This window comes from Colletes latitarsis, chromosome 12 (assembly GCF_051014445.1).
Source record: "Colletes latitarsis isolate SP2378_abdomen chromosome 12, iyColLati1, whole genome shotgun sequence".
NCBI classification, from domain to species: domain Eukaryota; kingdom Metazoa; phylum Arthropoda; class Insecta; order Hymenoptera; family Colletidae; genus Colletes; species Colletes latitarsis.
In genome coordinates, this window is record NC_135145.1 from 21597887 (window position 1) to 21623328 (window position 25442).

Consider the following 25442-nt stretch of genomic DNA (forward strand, 5'->3'; position numbering starts at 1 on the left):
GCAAAACGACGCAACCCTTTCGAGAGAAGACGGGAATTAGTTTGGCTTATTTTTAGTTTTACCAGACAGACGAGCAGGATTTTTTTAGTCGAGGTAAGAATTTGTAAATATAACTGGATATTTACCAAGTGGGAGAATAATAAAATTATTATTCATGGAGAAGTGGTGTTTTGAGATTTGAATTACGGAAAGGGTTTCACACAGGTGGCTCTCTGTGCCACCAACACCACTATCGCAGCACCAAACAGTGAATTTGGGGTTTACCTGAGCGACGGTACCAGCGAGCCCTACAGATGCAAGATCAAAGCAACGAGCTTTGCTGATTTGGCTTGGTCGCGTCGCGTGGCCTCTGGTTTCGTGCTAGCCGATGTCACAGTATACTGCAATCGACGCCCTCGACACTTGCATTCGACCAAAATCGATAGGCATTTCTCAAAGTAGGGGGGGTGCATCTAAAAAGAAACATCTCAAACGATTCGTCACTCTGTTGCAAATATTTACATCCTGATTCTGAAAAACTCTATTTATCTCAGAATAATGACAAATAAAAATATTCCATAGCTCAATTTATTATTTTATAATACCCCAAATATATACAGGGTGGTTCTGAAAAAGCCACACTTGGGCTTATTTATCACAGAATATTTTTTTTAAATTATAAAATAACAAATAAAAATATTTTATAGTTCAATTTATTATTTTATAATATTTCAAATGTTTGCATTCTGGTCTTGAAAAAGCCACACTGGGTTTATTTATCACAGAATATTTTTTTCAAATTATAAAATAACAAAAATATTTTATAGTTTAATTTATTATTTTATAATATTTCAAATGTTTGCATCCTGGTCTTGAAAAAGCCACACTGGGTTTATTTATTACAGAATATTTTTTTCAAATTATAAAATAACAAAAATATTCCATAGCTCAATTTATTATTTTATAATATTTCAAATGTTTGCATCCACAATTGGGCTCATTTATCACAGAATATTTTTTTCAAATTATAAAATAACAAAAATATTTTATAATTCAATTTATTATTTTATAATATTTCAAATGTTTGCATCCTGGTCTTGAAAAAGCCACACTGGGTTTATTTATTACAGAATATTTTTTTCAAATTATAAAATAACAAAAATATTCCATAGCTCAATTTATTATTTTATAATATTTCAAATGTTTGCATCCACAATTGGGTTTATTTATCACAGAATATTTTTTTCAAATTATAAAATAACAAAAATATTTTATAGTTCAATTTATTATTTTTGAATACTCCATATATATATATAGGGTGGTTCTGAAAAAGCCACAGTTGGGTTTATTTATCACAGAATATTTTTTAAAATTATAAAATAACAAATAAAAATATTCCATAGCTCAATTTATTATTTTATAATATTTCAAATATATACAGGGTGGTTCTGAAAAAGCCACACTTGGGTTTATTTATAACAATTTTTTTTTTCAATTTATAAAATAACAAATGGAAATATTTTATAGTTCAATTTATTATTTTATAATATTTCAAATGTTTACATCCTGGTCTTGAAAAAGCTACACTTGGGTTTATTTATCACAATTTTTTTTTTCAAATTATAAAATAACAAATAAAAATATTCTATAGCTCAATTTATTATTTTACAATACTCCAAATATATACAGGGTGGTTCTGAAAAAGCCACATTTGGGTTTATTTATCCCAGAATATTTTTTCCAAATTATAAAATAACTATTCTACAGCTCAATTTATTATTTTATAATATTCAAAAAATGCCTCTGACTTCGATTTGAGTGAAAATATTAAAAAAAATTTCAATTTTTTTTTCAAATCGTATCGTTAATTATATTTAAAGTACCAAGTTCGACGAAGGGATGAAAAGTGGTGAATTCTTATCAGAGGTTGCTCGCGTCGACCAACACTATATGCATATGTGAGAAATTGAACGAGTCAGTGCAGAAGCACGAAGTGTGTACAGAGAATCTTCACCCAGAGTGGAGAGACGAATAGAGTTTAGCATAATTCAGTTTACTTTGTTATATACATATTTCTATTCAAACAACCCTCCGCGGGAGTCTCTCGGTGACCCCTATAATAAACCACGATGTTAATTGACGCGATATTTTCCAGGAAAATGGTCAACGGAATAGTTTCACCTTCTTTTTTGGGGTTCTTCGTCGATCGATTCGATTATTAACACTTGGGCACAAGGGCTCTCGAGTTTGGGCTTGACCCTGACATTTTTATCGAGTCGATGAACAGCTCGACGCGTTCAACAACGTCAAACAACGGAGATACACTGTCTAAAAAAATTGGAGAATAATCAGAAAAATACAACTTCAAAACATGTTCAAAAGAGGAACTTTGGATGGTTTTCTGATTTTTGCTTTTTTCCAAAATATTGGGGGAGGTCATCCCTTCCTCGTAATTTATAAAAACACTTAACAGAGTCCAAGAGACAGTCTCAAAAAATTGCACGACCGAAAGTTTGAAAGACGTGAACTTTGGATGCATTTTGCTTCTTCCAGAGTATCGAGGGGGGGAGGTCAACCCTCCCCGTAACAGAAAGGAGCCCTAACAATCTAAGGAATGTGCCAGATAGGAGTTCGATTCTTGAACAGTAACGCTTTATAGGATGCGAGGCACGCGACGCCCTGGAAAGGAGGTCAGCTCTCAATAGTCCCTTTCAAGCGAATACCCCGGATCCTAACGTCGCAATTCTAACCGGTGCATTCCTGGAACTTACGTCGTCGAATCTATCTTCGACCTTAAGACGATAAGAAAAGGATCCGTAAGTAAATGAAAGCCGTATGTGGGTCAAAAGAGAAACAAAACAAGGATATCGTCAAGAAAAGCGTCTAATATATGAAACAATACCAGGAGATTGGTAGAAATATGTAGAGTTGAAGGGTTACCTAATTTACCGACCGATAGCGGTTGACCACAGTCGATAAAGAAGCGTGCTTAACACTTTACCGACCGCTATGTGTCGATAAAGCGTTAACGCGCGCTTCTTTATCGCCTGGGAGTCCAACGTTCTTTTCAGTCGGTAATGTAGGCCCACTGGGGGGGATGAAACAAAATGGAGGAAGCCTCAGACAAGAAGTTTGCACAGTTATGGATCCCCCATTTTAAATTTGTATGTAAATAAAAATTGCGCAAGATTAATGGAATAAAGTTTCCAATATGAACGAGTTAAAATGATGTTTCCCGGGTCTCGACCCAGTTTCCCAGACGTATCCTCGGGCAGAGAAGCGTCTGATACACGGAACAGTACCAGGAGATTGGTAGAAATATGTAGGGTTAATGGGTTACCTAATTTACCGACTGATAGCGGTTGACCACAGTCGATAAAGAAGCGTACGTTAACCGTTATGTGTCGGTAAAGTGTTAACGTGCGCTTCTTTATCGTCTGGGAGTCCAACGTTCTTTCCAGTCGGTAATGTAGGCCCACTGGGGGGGATGAAACAAAATGGAGGAAGCCTCAGACAAGAAGTTTGCACAGTTATGGATCCCCCATTTAAAATTTGTATGTAAATAAAAATTGCGCAAGATTAATGGAATAAAGTTTCCAATATGAACGAGTTAAAATGATGTTTCCCGGGTCTCGACCCAGTTTCCCAGACGCGTCCCGGGCAGAGGCGTCCTTATCGTCGAGATAAGTCAAGGATGAACCCCCAGCCTCTGGTTGACGGTGAACAGGAAGCGCCTACGTGGATGCTGGGAGCTCCGATATCGCCGAGGACGAGGCCTGAATCGCCTCTCCGGGTTAGCTAAGTGGATTTCTCGCGTCGATACGTTCGCGTTACACCGTATCGCACTTTGCCTCTCCAACGAATTCCACCCCCGAATTGTGTGTCAACCGGGGAATCGCGCTCGCGTTTTCTTCCGCGCGAAAACCGTCGATCGAAGATCACGATCGCCTAATGTCGAGCTTCTTGCGCTCGTTATGGGGCGGAGGCTTCCCTTTTTGCGATGATTATCGTCCACTGAAGCGACGAGTACGATTTACTGTGTGATCTAGTCGAGAAAATGTGAGAAAGTTCGATTGTAACTATGTTACCGGCAGGTGAACACTTTACCGACTGTTGGCGGTTCACCGCAGCCGATAAGGAAGCGTTCTTACCACTTTACCGACTCAGAGCGGTTGGTAAAGTAGCGAGCTTGTGTTTTTACTACAGTGAACGTATGATATGCAGTTTTTAAATGACGCACGTTGACTTTAGGAGTGTTTTAGACTCAAAATGGCCACTTTTAATCGCCACAATATCTCGTTAACTTTCTAAAATCCACGTTTTCGAGACGCAATGCGAGAACCAGGTTTCTGACGAAACATTTGGCGAATCTATACGGTGGAATTGACCTGAATTTTGCATACAGCGACGCAGGAAGTTTGCAAGTACGGGAAGTTCTATGACAAATCCCAGAATACACGCGGAATCGCTTCCCATTAAATTAATGCGAGTTTTCTGCCGGTTTCGGGTAAAGCGAGGGTGGAGACGATGGCTCGAGGGAGCAAACCTCGACCGCGATTCGCAATAATTGGCGGGCCACAGCCCGTGAATCGTTTGTGAAACTGCATCGTGCCGTTGGAGCGTGCGGGTTAACGCAAATGCAGGATTAATCATTCAAATTGCACACGGAGGCCGCGAAATTCGGCCCCGGATGGTTAATTACCATCGCGAATCGAAGTCTCCACGAATCTCGATTCGCGTCTTCGGGTTTACGCTGGTAACGCGTCGAAGCCATCTTTGGTGTTGTAATTATACGTTCGAATCGTGCAATTTGTGTGCAATCGATCGACCAGTCGCTTTCTTTCGGCTCGAACCAAATGTTAACATGTCAAACTCCATCAGTGACTATCGAAAACCATTATATTGCTTTTTTTTCATTGACCAGTCTCAATTTTGAAACGAAAATTCTGCACAAACTCTTTTTTTTTTATTCATACCTACAGTGAATTTTTTAAATCAAAGAAGATAATATTTAATTAAAAAATATTGCGTTTTTAATTCATCTGGTGGGACGATCAGTGCAGAAAAAATATATACAATTAAATTTAGAATTTTATTTATTATTTTCGAGCTTAAAGTTCCGCCTGTAATGAATTTTTTTCTCGAAAGTGGGTAGGATTTTGGGGGTACGTCTGTTCACCAAAAATGATTATAATTGACCTCCACAACCGGAAATAATTTTTCCAGAATGATTTGAAACTTTTCAATTTCGCTGAAAAATTTAGGCACCTACACGAATTTTTTTCTCGAAAATGCGTAGGATTTCGTGGGTATGTGTAATGACCAAAAATGATTGCAATTGCCCACTGTAATTAAATATAATTTTTTTAGAATCATTTGAAATTTTTTAATTTCGTCGTAAAAATTTGCCCCCTTCTCGAATTTTTTTCTCGAAAATGCGTAGGATTTCGTGAGTATGTGTATTCACCAAAATTGGTTGCATTTGGTCTTAGAATCTAGAAATAATTTTTTTACAACGATTCGAAATTTTTTTTTTTCACCGAGAAATTTAGGCACCTACCCCCAGTCGACTTTTCTTAAAAATTCGTTTTTGATTTTTAGTAATTTCGTTTGACGTCCTACAGAAAAGTTGTTTAATACTTTTTTGTAGGTACCTATGGGCTCTACTTCAGAAAAAAGTTTCACTGAAATATATTCACTATTGTAGGAGTTATGGTCGTTTGAAAATGAGATGACTTTTATGGGGTTTTTTTCAGTTTACGGGGTTAAGGAACAACTTTTCGAATATTTTTAGAATTTCTACATATTCTACACTAAAATACACGTCGATTGCTTTTTCGAACATTAAAATCGTCCAATCCGTTCAGAAGTTATGACAATTTAAAGATTCAAATGAAATTTCAGGGTTGCATTTCCGGCCAAAAATTATATTTTCCGTAAAGAATTTTTTTCTCGAAAACGGTTAGGATTTCGAGGGTATGTCTACTGGCCAAAAATTATTATAATAGGCCCCTGCAATCAAAAATAATTTTTTTAGAACGATTTAAAATTTTTTTTTTCCGTCGAAAAATTTCACACCTTCTGGAATTTTTTTCTCCAAACTGGATAGGATTTCGGGGGTATATCTATTCATAAAAAATGATTATAATCGACCCTTACAACCGAAAATAATTTTTTCAGAACGATTTGAAATTTTTGAATTTAATTGTTAATAACTTTTTAACGAAGCCTCCATCAACAAATTGGTATTCTTGATTTTCTCTAGAATCTTCCATTAAAATTTTTCCCAGGTTTGATCGAACACCCTGTATAGTACCTTTGACCATTATACTACTATTAATTAATGTAACAAAAAATTCCATTTAATATTAAATAATATTTTCTAAAATTTCTGACCACTAAAATTAAAATTATCGTAGGAGTTACCTTTTAAAAAAATCCGTCGTTTGGAAGGTCTCGAAAATTAATTATAATTTCAACCTTCTCACAACGTGCAACGATCGCCTAATAAAAACAATCCCCAGCGAAGTTCGTCGAGTCAATTTTACGGGATTTGCGCACGATGATTTTATTTTTTTATGGCGACATCTAATAGACCTGCAGGTTCAGCCGTTGATTGTTTACTTTGAGTATTAATTAATGCACGGACGCGTAAATAATTCCTCCATGGAAAGACGGAACGAAACAACGAAGAGTCCGGGCTGCGTAGAAAATACGAGATTAGAGAATATTTTTTTCGAATATATCTCGTTCCAGAATCGAGGGCTCGAATAACAATCGCGGATACGCTGTTCCAATTCCCAGCTGCTCATCGACGGTAGTTATATTCGAAAATATCCTCGGGATTCTATTACGTCCGTCATCTCCGTGGCCGTCGAAAAGTTTCGCGAAACATCTACCTGACCCCGTTACAATACGTTCCAATTTGTTTGTTTGCCAGAGGAAACCGGCTAACGAGCTATCTAATTAAAAACCGTCGACTGGAATCGACCGATCGCCGACGGGGCACTCCGGAAAGGAACGCGATCGACGCTTAATCACGGCCAAAAGGATCGCGAAATATTTTTAAATAAAACTATTTTCACGTTTCCGGGGCTGGAGCACTTTGGGTCATCTCGTAAGTTTCTGCAAGTTAGACGTTTTCAACCCTTGCCTACTACTTGTTCGATAAAACAGCTCGAACTACTCTGTCAGTAAGGTAGAACAGACCACTGTCGGTAGGGTAGACTACTCTGTCAGTAAGGTAGAACAGCCCACTGTCGGTAGGGTAGACTGCTCTGTCAGTAAGGTAGAACAGCCCACTGTCGGTACAGTAGACTACTCTGCAGGTAAGGTAGTACTAATTCTGCCGATAAGGTAGGGTGTGACTCTTCTGTCGGCAAGGTAGAGTGTAATTACTCTGTGGGAAAGGTAGTGTACAATCACTCTGACGGTAATAATGACAAATGAACGGTGAATAACAGTTTTAGAGAAGGCTTAACAACTACGTCTACGTCTCTAACAATTTTCTATTATTACAAAGCTGCTGATACCCTATTTTTAAGTATTCCTAACACAGATTTCGACGATTCCTTTATACCCCGAACGCCCAACCGAATATTTCTCTAAAATGTCATGTTCTAACGAGGAGTTTGCTTTTAATTACTACATCGAGGCAACAATTACGACGGTCGATTGAAGGAGCATCGTCGGGATTGTCCTTGATTCCATCGTTCCCTCGAAAAACCCGGTCCTCGCGACTTCGTTTCAATTTTCTCGCCCGTTATCGGCGGGGCTGTCCCGTCACGCGGTGAAACCAGGAAACGAGCACGTTCCTCGCGTCCCGTTCTCCACAATAACGCCGTGTCGCGTTCGTTCCGACGATAATGAATTTATGGCAGGCGTAACGTCCCGGTTGTTATCGAACTTCGCGCAAAATACCCGTTACGCGACCCGTTTTTGGAAGGGAAAACCGAAAAAGGAGGAGGAAAACCTGTTCAAGTTTTCAACCGTTCGCGTTATCTGGGGGTTTTACCCTTCGAGAATAACTATACACGACGCTTAGGAAACGGCTCGTATATTCTTACGGCGGTTAACGCCGGGCGACGGCAATAATAAATTTATGGGGAACCATGGAGGAATTTCGGTCGTTATCGAACTCCAACCGTAACGTTAGCTGCTCCCGATAAAGTCGATCGATCTGTAATTCCAGGGCCACTTCCGGCGCAGAAATTTTCCGCGTGAACAGCTGGGAGGTGGCGACGGATTTATGGCAATTATTAGGCGACCAATTTATGGTTTTGCTCGTTGATCCTATGTTTTGAGGGGCCGTAATTTTCGAAAATTTATTTCTCTATTCTACGGTATGATTTATCAATTTTTTAACGATCACAATTTAATGAAAAATAATTCTCTGTCTAATGTGTCTTCGATTATTTAAAAATGTTATTACTACAACTCTAAAGTGGTTATAAAATTTGTCAAAAATGTAATATTCTTTTCGAGAAATTTTCGAAATTCTAAGAATATATGATTCACTGTACTTTTGTTGAGAGAATGCATTAGAGTGACAGTAGATCGTGTTGGTAATGGGTCAGACGTTTCACTCAGCCTCCAGAAGGCCCAACATTAATCTCAACTAGATATTTTTCCAACAATAGATCTTGCACATGTACACACGATTCGTCTCACAAGCAAAACTATAAATCAAAATAACATCAACTAATTGCATTCTGCTTTGAAATTAATGTTTGTACACGTGAATTAATGCTAATGAAAGTGCATGAGTTTTTGGACACAGAAGCTCACCAAAAATTATAATGCAAATTGCAATAATATTAAAAATGAGACACAAAATTAAGGGAAAATAATTTACAAATAATTCACACTCACAGTAAACATGATCACACAATTTAAATTTATTGTGCAATTTCACTTTGCTCGATAATTATTAAAAACAGAATTTTTCAACAAATATTTAACATTAATTGGATTTTCGGTAAGGAATTTTTTTCTCGAAACTGAGTAGGATTTCGGGGGTAAGTGTAACGACCAAAAATGATTGTAATTGACCCCTGCAACCGATAATAATTTTTCCAGAACGATTCGAAAAATTTTTTTCCCGCCGAAAATTTTCACCACCTATTCGATTTTTTTTCTCGAAACTGGATAGGATTTCGAAGGTAAGTGTATTCACCAAAAATTATTGCAATTAACCCCCGCAACCGATAATAATTTTTTCAGAATGATTTGAAATTTTTTTTTTTCCTTCGAAAAATTTCACACCTCGAATTTTTTTCTCGAAAGTGCGTAGGATTTCGGGATTATGTATAATAACCAAAAATGATTGCAATCAACCCCTGCAACCATAAATAATTTTTTCAGAATGATTTGATATTTTGTAATTTCACCTAAATATTTCAGTATCTTCTCGAATTTTTTTCTCGAAAATGCGTAGGATTTCAGAGGTATGTGTGATAACCAAAAATGATTGTAATTGACCCCAGCAAGCGAAAATAATTTTTTCAGAATTAATTAAAAATTTTCTTTTTCATCGAAAAATTTAGGCACCTACCCCCTGTCGATTTTCCTTAAAAATTCGTTTTTAATTTTTAGTAATTTCGTTTGACGTCCTACAGAAAAATTGTTTAATACTTTTTTGTAGGTACCTATGGGCTCTACTTCAGAAAAAAGTTTCATTGAAATATATTCACTATTGTAGGAGTTATGGCTGTTTGAAAATTAGACCATTTTTATGGGGGTTTTCTCATTTTGCCGGGTCAAGGATCAACTTTTCGAATATTTTTAGAATTTCTACATATTCTACACTAAAATACGCGTCGATTGCTTTTTTAAACATTAAAATCGTCCAATCCGTTCAGAAGTTATGACGTTTTAAAGATACGCATGCAATTTCAGTGAAACATATCAACGCTATGGTCAGACATGACATTTTCGGTAATGAATTTTTTTCTCGAAAGTGAGCAGGATTTCGGGGGTATGTGTAATGACCAAAAATGATTGTAATCGACCCTTGCAACTAAAAATAATTTTTCCAAAACGATTCAAAAATTTTTTTTTTCCGTCGAAAAATTTCACACCTTCTGGAATTTTTTTCTCGAAACTGGATAGGATTTCGAAGGTATGTGTAATGGCCAAAAATGATTGCAATTGCCCACTGTAATTAAATATAATTTTTCCAAAACGATTCAAAAATTTTTTTTTCCGTCGAAAAATTTCACACCTTCTGGAATTTTTTTCTCGAAAACGCGTAGGATTTCGGGGGTATGTATAATAGCCAAAAATGCTTGCAATTGACCCCTGTAACTAAAAATAATTTTTCCAGAACGATTTGAAGATTTTGAATTTAATTGTTAACAAATTGATATTCTTCATTTTCGTCTTATTTTGGCCTCCAGAATCCCCCATTAAAATTATTCCCTATATACTCAGAATTTTATTGCAAATTGCAACAATATTAAAAAACGAGACAAAATTAAGAGAAAATAATTTACAAATAATTCACACTCACGTCAAACATTTCTCAAAATATATTTAACATTACCCTCCAATATATTAACTGAAAAAATCACGTTTTAATTAAACTTTAACGTCGTTGCAAACGTTAATACGACCTGTTAAGAGATTAGAGTCGTAACGCGGGACAGTAAATTATATGCACAAGCGTGTTTACGTTTATTTCGCCATTGGTCAATATTTTCCATCGCCAGGAGCAACGATTAACAGCGCCCGCTATCGTGGAAACGCGTTTTACGAGAAGACGGATTTCTCTCGCGTCGTAAACATCGTTCGCGATCTTTATGGCTCCCTGCAGTACTTGCTAACTGCGTTCGAATTGCGGCGAAACGTGCATACGCCGGTTGTAATGACGTTTTTATTAGGACGCCGCACGCGAAATGCCGTTCTCCCGCGTTTCGAATTTCCAACGATACTCGATCGCCGAAAAGACGGTAACTTTATTAGCGTTTATTTAAAATATTCGCAACCTACTTTAATAATCACGTTCCCGTCGAAGTTGGCAATTAACTCGGCCCATACGCGAATAAAAGCGGAAAGCCAGCTACGGCGGGATTAAATATGCAAAGTTTTAAAGCAATTTTGCGCGAAGTTACGCGGCGAAAACACGTCTATTAATTAACAAAGCTGGGGGGGGGGCGAGTTAATATCGGAGCCCGGTTTGTCTTTGTTTCTGCGTTTCGAGGGGCTTGCACGGGAAATTAGCCGTATCCACGTGGCCCAGGAGCAGAATGGTTCTTCCATGGGCGATCAATCAAACCGTTAATCGACGAAACGCGGTGGCGAAGGGAATTTTCGAATTTCGAGTGAAGTTTACCCCGCCGCGATAACGAACAAGCTCTCTAAGCAAGGTATCGATCGTCATCCGTCATTCAGCACCGTCGTCTTTGCCCGACTGAGCAAATGGAGCTCGCTTTAATTAATCAAGGTACCGAAGGTCTCGTTAAAGCGACCCTACACGGCAAGAAGTCCATTAACCTTCCGCGCATATTAACACCGCCTCTTTAAATATTTCCCCGTTCAAAGGGAGGTTTCCCTATCGCCACGGAAACTATAGTTTTACCAACTATCCCTGTGTGTGCCCTGACGTCAGCTAGAACCACTTTATCTCCCTTAACACTCGATCGGATTAAGCTCTCTCGACCTTTGCATCAATTCCAATTTCCCTACTATTTTTATTTACTATCATTTCCGTATGGTACTTATTTTTTTTTTAAGTATTAACTACTAATCAGCAACTATGAAATTGATAGTGATATTAAACAGCGTATAAAAGTCGATAGTACCGTGTTTTTTTTCTCGAGCGGTCACCCATCCCAGAGTGCAACGAATGCAGCTGCACCTCAGCGATCGCGCGAGAGCCAGCGTCTCCAACGTGCCACGACCGCCCACGAGATATATTTTTAATTTACTTTTATATAAACCCTCGCGAATCTCTATGTATGAAACGATGGACTCGAAAAGTATTTTTTTAATTATAGTAAATTACTGTTATAGTGTATACGAGTATATTACAGCGCTGTTATAGCAATACAAGTGGGAATAAATAATTGTATAGGAATGGAGTGCTTGCGAGAGGGTGTCTGTATTGTAATTAGACGAACGTTTGATGGAGTTTGAAGAGGTTTGAAGAGGTTTGGAGAAGTTTGGACAGGTTTTAGGACAAATCTAATCCTGTAAACGAGTGTCAATTTTATATAAAGTGACCATTTCGAAGTTTTCGAGCCAATGGGTATTTGTATAGTATTTAGACGAAGGTTTGAAGAAGTTTGAAGAGGTTTGGAGAAGTTTGGACAGGTTTTAGGACAAATCTAACACTGTAAACGAGTGTCAATTTTATATAAAGTGACCATTTCGAAGTTTTCAAGTCAATGGGTATTTGTATAGTATTTAGACTAAGGTTTGAAGAAGTTTGAAGAGGTTTGAAGAGGTTTGAAAAGGTTTGGAGAAGTCTGAAGAGGTTTGAGGACAAATCTAACCCAATAAACGAGTGTCAATTTTATATAAAGTAACCATTTCGAAGTTTTCGAGCCAATGGGTATTTGTATAGTATTTAGACGAAGGTTTGAAGAAGTTTGAAGAGGTTTGGAGCAGTCTGAAGAGGTTTGAGGACAAATCTAACCCAATAAACGAGTGTCAATTGTGTATAAAGTAACCATTTCGAAGTTTTTGAAAGCAATGGGTACCAGTATTGTAATTAGACGAAGGTCTGAAGAAGTTTGAAGAGGTTTGAAGAAGTCTGAATAGGTTTGAGGACAAATCTAACCCAATAAACGAGTGTCAATTTTATATAAAGTGACCATTTCGAAGTTTTCAAGTCAATGGGTATTTGTATAGTATTTAGACGAAGCTTTGAAGAGCTTTGAAGAGGTTTGGAGAAGTCTGAAGAGGTTTGAGGACAAATCTAACCCAATAAACGAGTGTCAATTTTATATAAAGTAACCATTTCGAAGTTTTCGAGCCAATGGGTATTTGTACAGTATTTAGACAAAGGTTTGAAGAAGTTTGAAGAGGTTTGAAGCAGTCTGAAGAGGTTTGAGGATAAATCTAACCCAATAAACGAGTGTCAATTGTATATAAAGTGACCATTTCGAAGTTTTTGAAAGCAATGGGTATCAGTATTGTAATTAGACAAAGGTCTGAAGAGATTTGAAGAGGTTTGAAGAAGTTTGGAGCAGTTTGGAGAGGTCTGAGGACAAAAATAACCCAGTAAACGAGTGTCAATTGTATATAAAGTAACCATTTCGAAGTTTTCGAAGCCAATGGGTCTCTATATATTAATTAGACGAAGATTTGAAGAGGTTTGAAGCAGTCTGAAGAGGTTTGAGGACAAATCTAACCCAATAAGCGAGTGTCAATTGTATATAAAGTAACCATTTCGAAGTTTTTGAAAGCAATGGGTACCAGTATTGTAATTAGACGAAGGTCTGAAGAAGTTTGGAGAGGTTTGGAGAAGTCTGAAGAGGTTTGAGGACAAATCTAACCCAATAAACGAGTGTCAATTTTATATAAAGTAACCATTTCGAAGTTTTCGAGCCAATGGGTATTTGTACAGTATTTAGACAAAGGTTTGAAGAAGTTTGAAGAGGTTTGAAGCAGTCTGAAGAGGTTTGAGGGCAAATCTAACCCAATAAGCGAGTGTCAATTATATATAAAGTGACCATTTCGAAGTTTTTGAAAGCAATGGGTACCAGTATTGTAATTAGACGAAGGTCTGAAGAAGTTTGAACAGGTTTGAACAGGTTTGAAGAGGTTTGAGGACAAATCTAACCCAGTAAACACATATCAATGCTACCTAGATTACCCATTTCGAAGTTTTCGAGCACAATGGGCATCCGTGTACCGTTTAAACGAAGGTTTGAAGAAGTTTGATGGCACACGAGTGCCAGTTCACCCGTATCGAGCACGTTCCCCCAGTCAAACACCGGGCACAAAGGGCTAAAGCAGGCAACGAACGAGCTAAAGAGCGAGCTCAAAGAGTCAAGGGACCGCCGCGGGGCAACGTCAGCGACTAAAATAGTCGAATACGCCTATTTACGAGCACGGGCGCCCCGGAAACCAGGCTCCGGCGTTTCGCGTATCGCGGGAGGCGCGAAACAACTTATTTATAGCCAGATCGCGGATCGGATCGCCCCGGTGCGCGGCGTTAAACCGGAAATTTACAGCCGTTCCAAGCACAGCGCGCCTACATCCGGCGCGGCTCGTCTTCCATTTTCGGAGGAAGTTCGCCCGAGACGTCGACGAGGAAGATGGGGGTTTGCAATTGTTTGACTGTGTTTGATGTTTGTCATTGCAATTTCAGTTCTTCGATTAGACCTGTGTGTAACTATACCTTGACCATTACCATTGTAAATTTGAGAGTCTCACTCGCTATTATCATTAAACATCGCCAAACCACGACGTCGACGGGGAAGACAGAAGAACGTTGCAAGCAACATTACCGAAGAAACACAGTGTTTTGGCGATTGGTTTGTTGGACATGGTGTGCGTGGAACGCGAACGATGGGGGGTGGGTGGCCCTCCGGTCGGTGGCTCGTAAATTTCGCGAAGCAGCGCGGAAATATCGAACGGCCAGGTGGCCGAGTACGAGGAAAAAGCGTTCCAGGTAAACTCGGGCGTAGTATCGACCGTGTCCAGTTGGCCGACAAACCGCTGGTCGAACAGGCTGTCGTGACAGCCGTCATCGCGGTCGCGTGCGTTCGTACGTCGTCGAAGTATCGGCATCGGTATCGGTCTATCCCAGGGCCCCTCCGCCCCCCAATTGCCACTTGTTGACGCCAACAATTGCGAGCAAACGATTAGGCACGCTTCCTCTCGAACACGCACGCCATCGTGGCCGACACTTTCTTCCCGATAGCGTTCCCCTCCGTCGCGCCTCGCCTCGTCGACACCACTATCAAAAATTGAGGCTTCGAACACCTCAAAACTTCGTTCAAACGTTCCCTTCGTCCATCCATGCATTCAATTTTCTTTCGATTTTAGTGTCATAGACTCTGAGATTGTGAGAACTATTTTGTTTGACTTGGTATGTTAGGGTTTCAAGCACTGGGTTTGAGGATGATTATACTATCGACCAATGAGGCTTCAAACACCTCAAAACTTGGCTCAAATGTTCCCTTCGTCCATCCATGCATTCAATTTTTTTTCGACTTTAGTGTAATAGATTCTGAGATTGTGGGAGTTATTTTGTTTGACTTGGTATGTTAGGGTTTCAAGCACTGGGTTTGAGGATGATTATACTATCGACCAATGAGGCTTCAAACACCTCAAAATTTGACTCAAATGTTCCCTTCGTCCATCCATGTGTGTGTTGTTCGGTAATGCTTACGTTAACCCTTACGTTATGGCCTTTTGAATATTGGACCACTTTTATAGGGGTTTTTTTTCATTTTACTGGGTTCTGGTATAACTTTTAGAATATTTTTGGAACTTCTACATATTCTTCGCCTGTCGATTTTTCTTAAACGTTCGTTTATGATTTTTAATAATTTTGTTTGACGCTGTACGGAAATTTTGTTTAATACTTTTTTGTAGGTACCCATGAGCCCTACGTTAGAAAAAAGTTTCATTGAAATATATTCACTATTATAGGAATTATGCTCGTTTGAAGTTTGGACGATTTTTATGTGTTTTTTTTTCATTTTACGGGGTAAAGGAACAACTTTTCGAATATTTTTAGAATTTCTACATATTCTACACTAAAATACGCGTAGTTTGCTTTTTTAAACATTAAAATCGTCCAATCCGTTCAGAAGTTATGACGTTTTAAAGATACGCATGCAATTTCAGTGAAACATATCAACGCTATGGTCAGACTTGAAATTTTTGGTAATGAATTTTTTTCTCGAAAGTGAGCAGGATTTCGGGGGTATGTGTAATGACCAAAAATGATTGTTATCGATCCTTGCAAGCGAAAATAATTTTTTTAGAACGATTTGAAAAATTTTTTTTTCGCCAAAAAATTTAGGCACCTATTTGAATTTTTTTCTCGAAAATGCGTAGGATTTCGGGGCTATGTGTATTCACCAAAAATAGTTGTATTTGACTTTAGAATCTAGAAATAATTTTTTTAGAACGATTCGAAATTTTTTTTTTCGCCGAGAAATTTGGGTGCCTTTCTGAATTTTTTTCTCGAAAATGCGTAGGATTTCGGGGCTATGTGTATTCACCAAAAATAGTTGTATTTGACCCCAGAATCTAGAAATAATTTTTTTAGAACGATTCGGAATTTTTTTTTTCGCCGTGAAATTTAGGCACCTACCCCTTGTCGATTTTTCTTAAAAATTAGTTTTTCATTTTTAATAAATTTGTTTGACGCGCTACGGAAAAGTTGTTTAGTACTTATTTGTAGGTACGCATGAGCTCTACTTCAGGAAAAAGTTTCATTGAAATATATTCACTAACGTAGGAATTATGGTCGTTTGAAGTTTGGGCGACTTTTATGGGGGTTTTTTTCACTTTACGGTGTCAAAGAACAACTTTTTGAATATTCTTAAGATCTCTACATATTCTCCACCAAAATACGCGTAGTTTGCTTATCTAAACATTAAAATCGTCCAATCCGTTGAGAAGTTATGATGTTTTAAAGATACGCATGAAATTTCAGTGAAACATATCAACGCTATGGTCGGACATGAAATTTTTGGTAATGAATTTTTTTCTCGAAAGTGAGCAGGATTTCGGGGGTATGTGTAATAACCAAAAATGATTGTTATCGCCCCTTGCAAGTGAAAATAATTTTTTTAGAACGATTTAAAAATTTTCAATTTCGCTGAAGAATTTAGCCACCTACCCCCTGTCAATTCTTCTTAAAAATTAGTTTTTCATTTTTAGTAATTTAGTTTGACACCCTATCGAAAAGTTGTCTAATACTTTTTTGTAGGTACCAATGAGCTCTACTTCAGAAAAAAGTTTCATTGAAATATATTCACTATTATAGGAATTATGCTCGTTTGAAGTTTGGATGACTTTTATGGGGTTTTTCTCTCTTTACGGGGTCAAGGAACAACTTTTTGAATATTTTTAGGATCTCTACATATTCTCCATTAAAATACGCGTCGTTTGCCTTTTTGAACATTAAAATCCTTCAATCCGTTCAGAAGTTATAACATTTTAAAGATTCGAATGAAATTTCAGGGGAATCATTCATTCCTGATCAGACATTGTACTCTCGGTAAAGAATTTTTTTCTGATAAATGAGTAAGATTTCGAGGGTATGTCTATTCACCAAAAATGATTATAATTGACCCCTGCAATCAAAAATAATTTTTTTATAACAATTTGAAAATTTTTCTCAAAAGTTCCTTTTTGATTTTTAATAAATTCGTTTCACTCTCTACAGAAATCTCCGTTAATACTTTTCTCTAAATATCCACGAGCTCTACTACACAAATAAATTTCAATCAAATCCATTCACTATTGCGGGAGTTATGGCCGTTTTCCATCCCTCCCACGGTCAACTCGCGTCTGTTTTCGCCACACACTACAATTATCCGTCCATCAATACCAATTCAGCGAAGTTTCCCAACTGACCGCTATCCACGGGATCGGTACGCTAAAATGCCAGTCAGATCGGGCCACGAAAGTCCGTAAGGTGAAAGGTCTACTCGCATACCTCGCCCGGTGATTATACGTTCGAAACTCGCGAAGTCAGTTCCAGGCACTGGTATGCACCGGTTAACTTCCCCGTTGTGCACCGTGGAAAACGTCTATCGCGAGCAGACGCGACCGAGCAATGCCAGGGCGTCGATGCGCCGCATTATAGTTTCAGGGGATGCTACCCTTCGAAGTCGATCACGGTCCGATGACGCGAAAATATGTAGGTCGATCCACGAAACTCTCGAGACGGCTGCCACGGTCGTTGGGGCGCGATTCTCAAACGCGTTCGCCGACTGATCGGTAAACCAAAACTTCCTGCAGGGGGTGGGGGGTGGGGGGTGGGGGGTGGGGGGGGCTGGACACGAAACTTCGAACGACAAACCAAGTTGCATATTTTCCACGTCGACGTTAGAAGCATCCATTAGGATTTTCACGACCCCAGAGTGCCGGATTCGACGTTTGGCGGACGGTTTGAAGTTGTTCGAAATTGTTCGAAGTTGTTCGAACGTGTTTGATCCACCCATGAGTCGAAAAATAGAGTCCGTGGGGAAGTTATAATTAATTTGATAAGATCCATGGGTGTGTTTCTTCTCGCAGAATCGGTTATGAGACACGTAAAGGATTTTTTATTTGAACTGAGGGCTGTTTGAGGTAGTTTGGACTTGTTTGATCTTTTATAAGTAGGATAATAGAGTATATGGGGGAGTTTTGAGTGGTTTATTGGGTGGATTCTGAGGGTATTTATGTTCATTTTAGCTGAGAAGACACGTCTATGATTTTCATTTTGGTCTAAGGGTAGTTTGAACTAGTTTGAACTTGTTTGATTCTTCATAACTAGAAGAATAGAGTATATAGGGGAGTTTTAAGTGGTTTATTGGGTGGATTTTGAGGATATTTATGTTCATTTTTGCTGAGAAGACACGTCTATGAATTTCTTTTTGGACTAAGGGTAGTTTGAACTAGTTTGAACTTGTTTGATCCTTCATAACTCGAATAATAGAGTATATAGGGGAGTTTTAATTGGTTTATTGGTTGGATTCTGAGCATATTTATGTCTATTTTAACAGAGAAGACACGTCTATGATTTTCATTTTGAACTAAGGGCAGTTTGAACTAGTTTGAACTTGTTTGATCCTTCATAACTCAAACAGTAGAGTATATAGGGGAATTTTAATTGGTTTATTGGGTGAATTCTGAGCATAGTTATGTCTATTCTTGCAGAATCAGTTATAAAAGACACTTCTATGATATTTTTTTGTACTGAAGGCAGTTTGAAGTAGTTTGAACTTGTTTGATCCCTCATAACTCGAATAATAGAGTATATAGGGGAGTTTTAAGTGGTTTATTAGATGGATTCTGAGCATATTTATGTTCATTTTAGCAGAAAAGACAAGTCTATGATTTTCATTTTGGACTAAGTGTAGTTTGAACTAGTTTGAACTTGTTTGATCCTTCATAACTCGAACAATAGAGTACATAGAGGAGTTTTAATTAGTTTATTAGATGTATTCTGAGCATAGCTATGTTTATTCTTGCAGAATCAGTTATAAAATACACATCTACGATATTCTTTTTGACCTGAAGGCAGTTCGAAGTAGTTTGAACTTGTTTTATCCTTCATAACTCGAACAATAGACTATATAGAGGAGTTGCAATTGGTTTATTAGATGAATTCTGAGCATAGCTATGTCTATTCTTGCAAAGTCAGTTATAAAAGACACATCTACGATATTCTTTTTGACCTGAAGGCAGTTCGAAGTAGTTTGAACATGTTTGATCCCCCATAACTCGAACAATAGCATACATAGGAGCGTTTTAATGACTGTAATAGGTAGGTTTAGGTTTCTAGCTACGTTTATTTCCGCAGAGAACACACATCTATGAATTTCTTTTTGAACTAAGGCCAGTTCGAACTAGTTTGAACCTGTTTGATCCCCCATAACTCAAACAATAGAGCACATAGAGGACTTTGAATTGGTTTATTAGATGATTTCTGAGCATTTTTATGTTCATTTTAGCAGAGAAGACACGTCTATGAATTTCTTTTTGTACTAAGGCCAGTTCGAACTAGTTTGAACCTGTTTGATCCCCCATAACTCGTACAATAGAGCACATATTAGAGTTTTAATTACTGTAATAGGTAGTTTTAGGTTCATAGTGATGTTTAGTCTCGCAGAATCAGTTATAAGCGAGCTTCGTCGAACCACGGATCGATCTTCTCCGGCAGCACTTGCTGCTCTCGCGACAACTTAATTTCCCAGCGGTTATTGGGCACACTCGCGTTGCCTGCTCGGGGCCATTTCCTCGACCGCGAGCGCAGTGCAGGCTCGCAACGGTTTGTCGTAGTTTAGTTCGCGTGCACAAGAGCTGCGGCGCGATATTGTTTCGCCCAGGAACGACAATCACCGGTTTCTGCAAACTTGCCTATTAAAATATACATTGCAACGACGTTTGCATCCGAGAAATCCAAAACAAAACCTTTGTATTCTCAGAACATTTACAAAAGAGTGAACTTCCTCAATTATTACATTTTGGTTTTGTGAATTCTGAATTTCCATCAGAGGAAATTTAAATTTTTAAATTCTGACTCCAAATTATTTTTCAAATTGAAAACAGAGTTGTCTGACGTCTAGTGGGCGTTTTTAGCTTTCTTTTGACGAAGTTGCAACGACGTTTGCATCCGAGAAATCCAAAACAAAACCTTTGTATTCTCAGAACATTTACAAAAGAGTGAACTTCCTCAATTATTACATTTTGGTTTTGTGAATTCTGAATTTCCATCAGAGGAAATTTAAATTTTTAAATTCTGACTCCAAATTATTTTTTAAATTGTAAGTAGAGTTGTCTGACGTCTAGTGGGCGTTTTTAGGTTTCTTTTGACGAAGTTGCAACGACGTTTGCATCCGAAAAATCCAAAACAAAACCTTTGTATTCTCAGAACATTTACAAAAGAGTGAACTTCCTCAATTATTACATTTTGGTTTTGTGAATTCTGAATTTCCATCAGAGGAAATTTAAATTTTTAAATTCTGACTCCAAATTATTTTTCAAATTGTAAGTAGAGTTGTCTGACGTCTAGTGGGCGTTTTTAGGTTTCTTTTGACAATGTGGCAACGACGTTAGTCGTATTGTGACCGACCAGAGGGATTTATCGTGCCTCTAAGCGCGATCGACGCGTCGTGATTCGCGACGGTTGATAAACGGCGGAGTTAAAACTCGCGGAGGAATCGCTGCGGGTGTAATGGACGCCGGCGATCTCCGTATCCGGGGATAATACTGGTTTAGAGACGGCTTTGCGTACGGTGACACGATGATTGATTAAAAAATACAACCGATGGTCCGCGCAGTGACGGACCAGTGCGCGGGATCTCGATAAACGGAGACGCCGTGTCGAGTTGAACGGCCAGAGCGAGGATTTTATCAAATACACCGCGGGGAAACTGATATTTGTCCCGGTCGGAATATATATCGCGCGATATTTGCTTTCACCCCGTCGATCTTTGCTTTTTTCTTTTTTTTTTTATACTTTAACACGTTCCAGCGGCGTTCCTCCTTTTTTCTCGCGCGGATTTTCATATTTCACACGGCACACGGATCGGCTGAACTTTGTACACACCCGGGGACTTTCATACGCGGCGATGCGCGCCAAATGGAATCGTCTTTTCAATTTACGTCCGCTTCGGATTCGAAAATGGACAATTCTCGGATACAGGAATTTTTTTCTCGAAAATGCGTAGGATTTCGGGAGTATGTGTATTCACCAAAATTGGTTGTATTTGGTCTTAGAATCTAGAAATAATTTTTTTAGAACGATTCGAAATTTTTTTTTTTCGTCGAAAAATTTCAGCATGTTTCTGAATTTTTTTTTTTTGAAAATGCGTGGGATTTCGGGGGTATGTCTATTCACCAAAATTGGTTGTATTTGGTCTTAGAATATGAAAATAATTTTTTTAGAACGATTCGAAATTTTTTTTTTCCCGTCGAAAAATTTAGGCAGCACCCCCTGTCGATTTTTCTTAAAATTTCGTTTATGATTTTTAATAATTTTGTTTGACGTTCTACGGAAATTTTGTTTAACACTTTTTTGTAGGTACTCATGAGTTCTACTTCAGAAGAAAGTTTCATTGAAATATATTCACTATTGTAGGAATTATGGTCGTTTGAAGTTTGGACGATTTTTATGTGTTTTTTTTTCATTTTACGGGGTTAAGGAATAACTTTTTGAATACTTTTAGAATTTCTACATATACTCCATCAAAATACGCGTCGTTTGCTTTTTTAAACATTAAAATCGTCCTATCCGTTCAGACGTTATGACGTTTTAAAGATACACATGAAATTTCAGTGAAACATATCAACGCTATGGTCTGACATGAAATTTTTGGTAATGAATTTTTTTCTCGAAAGTGAGCAGGATTTCGGGGGTATGTGTAATGACCAAAAATGATTGTTATCGACCCTTGCAAGTGAAAATAATTTTTTTAGAACAATTTGAAATTTTTTTTTTTTGTCGAAAAAATTTGGGCACCTTTCTGAATTTTTTTCTCGAAAATGCGTAGGATTTCGGGGCTATGTGTATTCACCAAAAATAGTTGTATTCGACCTTAGAATCTAGAAACAATTTTTTTAGAACGATTCGAAATTTTTTTTTTTCGTCGAAAAATTTTAGCACGTTTCTGAATTTTTTTCTCGAAAATGCGTAGGATTTCGGGGCTATGTGTATTCACCAAAAATGGTTGTATTTGACCTTAGAATCTAGAAATAATTTTTTTAGAACGATTTGAATATTTTTTTTTTTTTGTTGAAAAATTTGGGCACCTTTCTAAATTTTTTTCTCAAAAATGCGTAGGATTTCGGGGCTATGTGTGTTCACCAAAAATGATTGTATTCGACCTTAGAATCTAGAAATAATTTTTTTAGAACGATTCGAAATTTTTTTTTTCGCCGAGAAATTTAGGCACCTACCCCCTGTCGATTCTTCTTAAAAATTAGTTTTTCATTTTTAATAAATTTGTTTGACGCGCTACGGAAAAGTTGTTTAGTACTTATTTGTAGCTACCGATGAGCTCTACTTGCCCCCAAAATTTCATTGAAATATATTCACTATTCTAGGAGTTATGGTCGTTCGAAAATTGGACCATTTTTATGGGGTTTTTTTCATTTTACGGGGTCGAGGAACAACTTTTCGAATATTTTTAGAATTTCTACATATTCTACACTAAAATACGCGTCGTTTGCTTTTTTAAACTTTAAAATCGCCCAAACCGGTCAGAAGTTATGACATTTTAAAGATTCGAATGGAATTTCAAGGAAGCATTCTGGTTTCACAATAGATTTTCGGTAAGGAATTTTTTTCAAATCGTTCTAAAAAAATTATTTTCTATTGCAGGGGTCAATTGCAATCATTTTTGGTCATTACACATGCCCCCGAAATTCTACGCACTTTCAAGAAAAAAATTCATGATTGTGAACAAATTTTTCGACAAAAAGATTTGACTCTGTATTAAGCCTCCACAAATTTTTTTCCAAAACACTATCTTGGAGTCTTCAAATACAACTGAATCATTTTTGAAATCTCATAATACCTTATATACAACTTAAAAAATACATGATTCTACATAAAATCAAATTTTATTATCCAAATCAATAATTAAAACAAATTTCTGTCTTTCAAAACACTGTCTCAATTTTCAAAACCATATTCCTCCACAAAATCAAAATTTATTTTACATCTAAATAAAGCAAATTTACCTGTGCATCAAGCCTCCTCAAACTCCTTTCAAACTCTTCAAAAAAATCTCTAATCGATCACTAATTCGAAGGAACAAAAATTTCAGCACGAGTTCTCTATCGTCGACGAAAGTGCCCATTCGATCGAACGAACGTCCAAAGACTCGCGATCGCCATGTTTGTGAGCGTTTGCACGCCGTCTAAGAAGTTCCCCGAGGACTGACCGCGATCCATTCGAAACGTAGACATTAATACACTCGGAACTCGTTTCCGTGCGATCGCTCTCGAGTCGACCCTCGAACTGCTGTCGCGCGACGAAAAGCAAACATCGAACTCCCGGAGAGGAGGGAAGTTCTCGAAATCCGCTCGCGGATGAATCCGACGTCCCCGGGTATGCATTGCGGTAAATACTTGTGGAGTTAACAAACGGAAGTCCTCGGAAGAGCCGCGTAGACGCGGGGGGGGGACGAAAGAGCGGGAGTAAAAAGGGAGGGAACGTCTTGGTTCCACGGGTTCGATGGGGTCGTTAACCGAACGAGACGGCTTCTCGATCCGCGAAAAAACCTAGTAGAGGAGACCCGATTCCCGTGGAAATTTAAATAATCGTTCTTTTATTTCGATCTTCCGCGAGGGAGGTCGCGAATCTCGTCAGACGGGGGAATCCGTGCATTCTGGCATCAGATTTTTTGTTAAATTGGAGGAATTTATTTTGTTAGGTCTCATATTTAGAATAATATTTCAGAATAGTGGGATCGTTTGACGACTTCATTTTGGAAAATTTCTATGGGTTTTTTTTTTTAAATATTGTTCGATTTTTGGTTGGTTAATATTTCGATAGTTTCGAGTTGTTTATTCGGTGGAGGGTTTGGAGATTTTTGGGTGTGGGCTGTTTTGTATGGTTATTGGGGGTATTGATTTTATTGTATGCTCAAATAGGTTCGAAGGGTTCATTTTTCTGCCAAAATGATGATTAATGTATCGAGGAAGGCTTGTATAAAACATATTAACATTATTTTGACTTTATTGTATGCTCAAACGGACTCAAACAGGTTCAAACAGGTTCAAACAGGTTCAAACATGATCATTTTCCTACCATAACTATGCTTGATGTATCGAAGAAAGCATCTATGATACATATTAACATTATTTTGACTTTATTGTATGCTCAAACAGGCTTAATCGACCTCAAACAGGTTCAAACAGGTTCAAACAGGCTCAAACATGATCAAACAATTCATTTTCCTACCATAACTATGCTTGACCTATCGAAGGAACCATCTATGATACATATTAACATTATTTTGACTTTATTGTATGCTCAAACAGGCTCAAACGGACTCAAACAGGTTCAAACAGGCTCAAACAGATTCAAACATGATCGAACAATTCATTTTTCTATCAAAACTATGCTCGATGTATCGAAGAAAGCATCTATGATACATATTAACATTATTTTGATTTTATTGTATGCTGAAACAGGCTGAAACAGGCTCAAACATGATCGAACAATTCATTTTTCTATCAAAACTATGCTCGATGTATCGAGAAAAGCATCTATAACACATATTAACATTATTTCGACTTTATTGTATGCTCAAACAGGCTAAAACACAATCAAACAATTCATTTTTTCAAAAAAACTATGCTCGATGTATCGAAAAAAGCATCTATAATACATATTAACGTTATTTCGATTTTATTGTAAGCTCAAATAGGCTCAAAGAGGCTCAAACATGATCAAACAACTTCAAACAATCAAAATCGAACAATTTTTCTATCAAAACTATGCTCGATGTATCGAAGAAACCATCTATAATATATATTAACATTATTTCGACTTTATTGTATATTCAAACAGGCTCAAACAGGCTCAAACACGATTAAACAATTCTTTTTCCACAAATAAATGATGCTTGATGTATCGAAGAAAGCATGTATAATACATATTAATATTATTTCGATTCTATTGTATGCTCAAACAGGCTGAAACAGGCTGAAACAGGCTCAAACACGATCAAACACGATCAAACAATTCTTTTTCCACAAATAAATGATGCTTGATGTATCGAAAGAAGCATGTATAATACAGATTCACATTATTTCGATTCTATTGTATGCTC

The 25442-nt window shown here is 37.6% G+C and overlaps 1 protein-coding gene across 4 annotated transcripts in view; it reads right to left on the minus strand.

The window, feature by feature from the left end:
* The window catches only part of Sema1a (semaphorin 1a), a 365473-nt gene that overhangs the window by 36001 nt on the left and 304030 nt on the right, over nt 1–25442 (minus strand). The gene's annotated exons all lie outside the window — the stretch shown is intronic.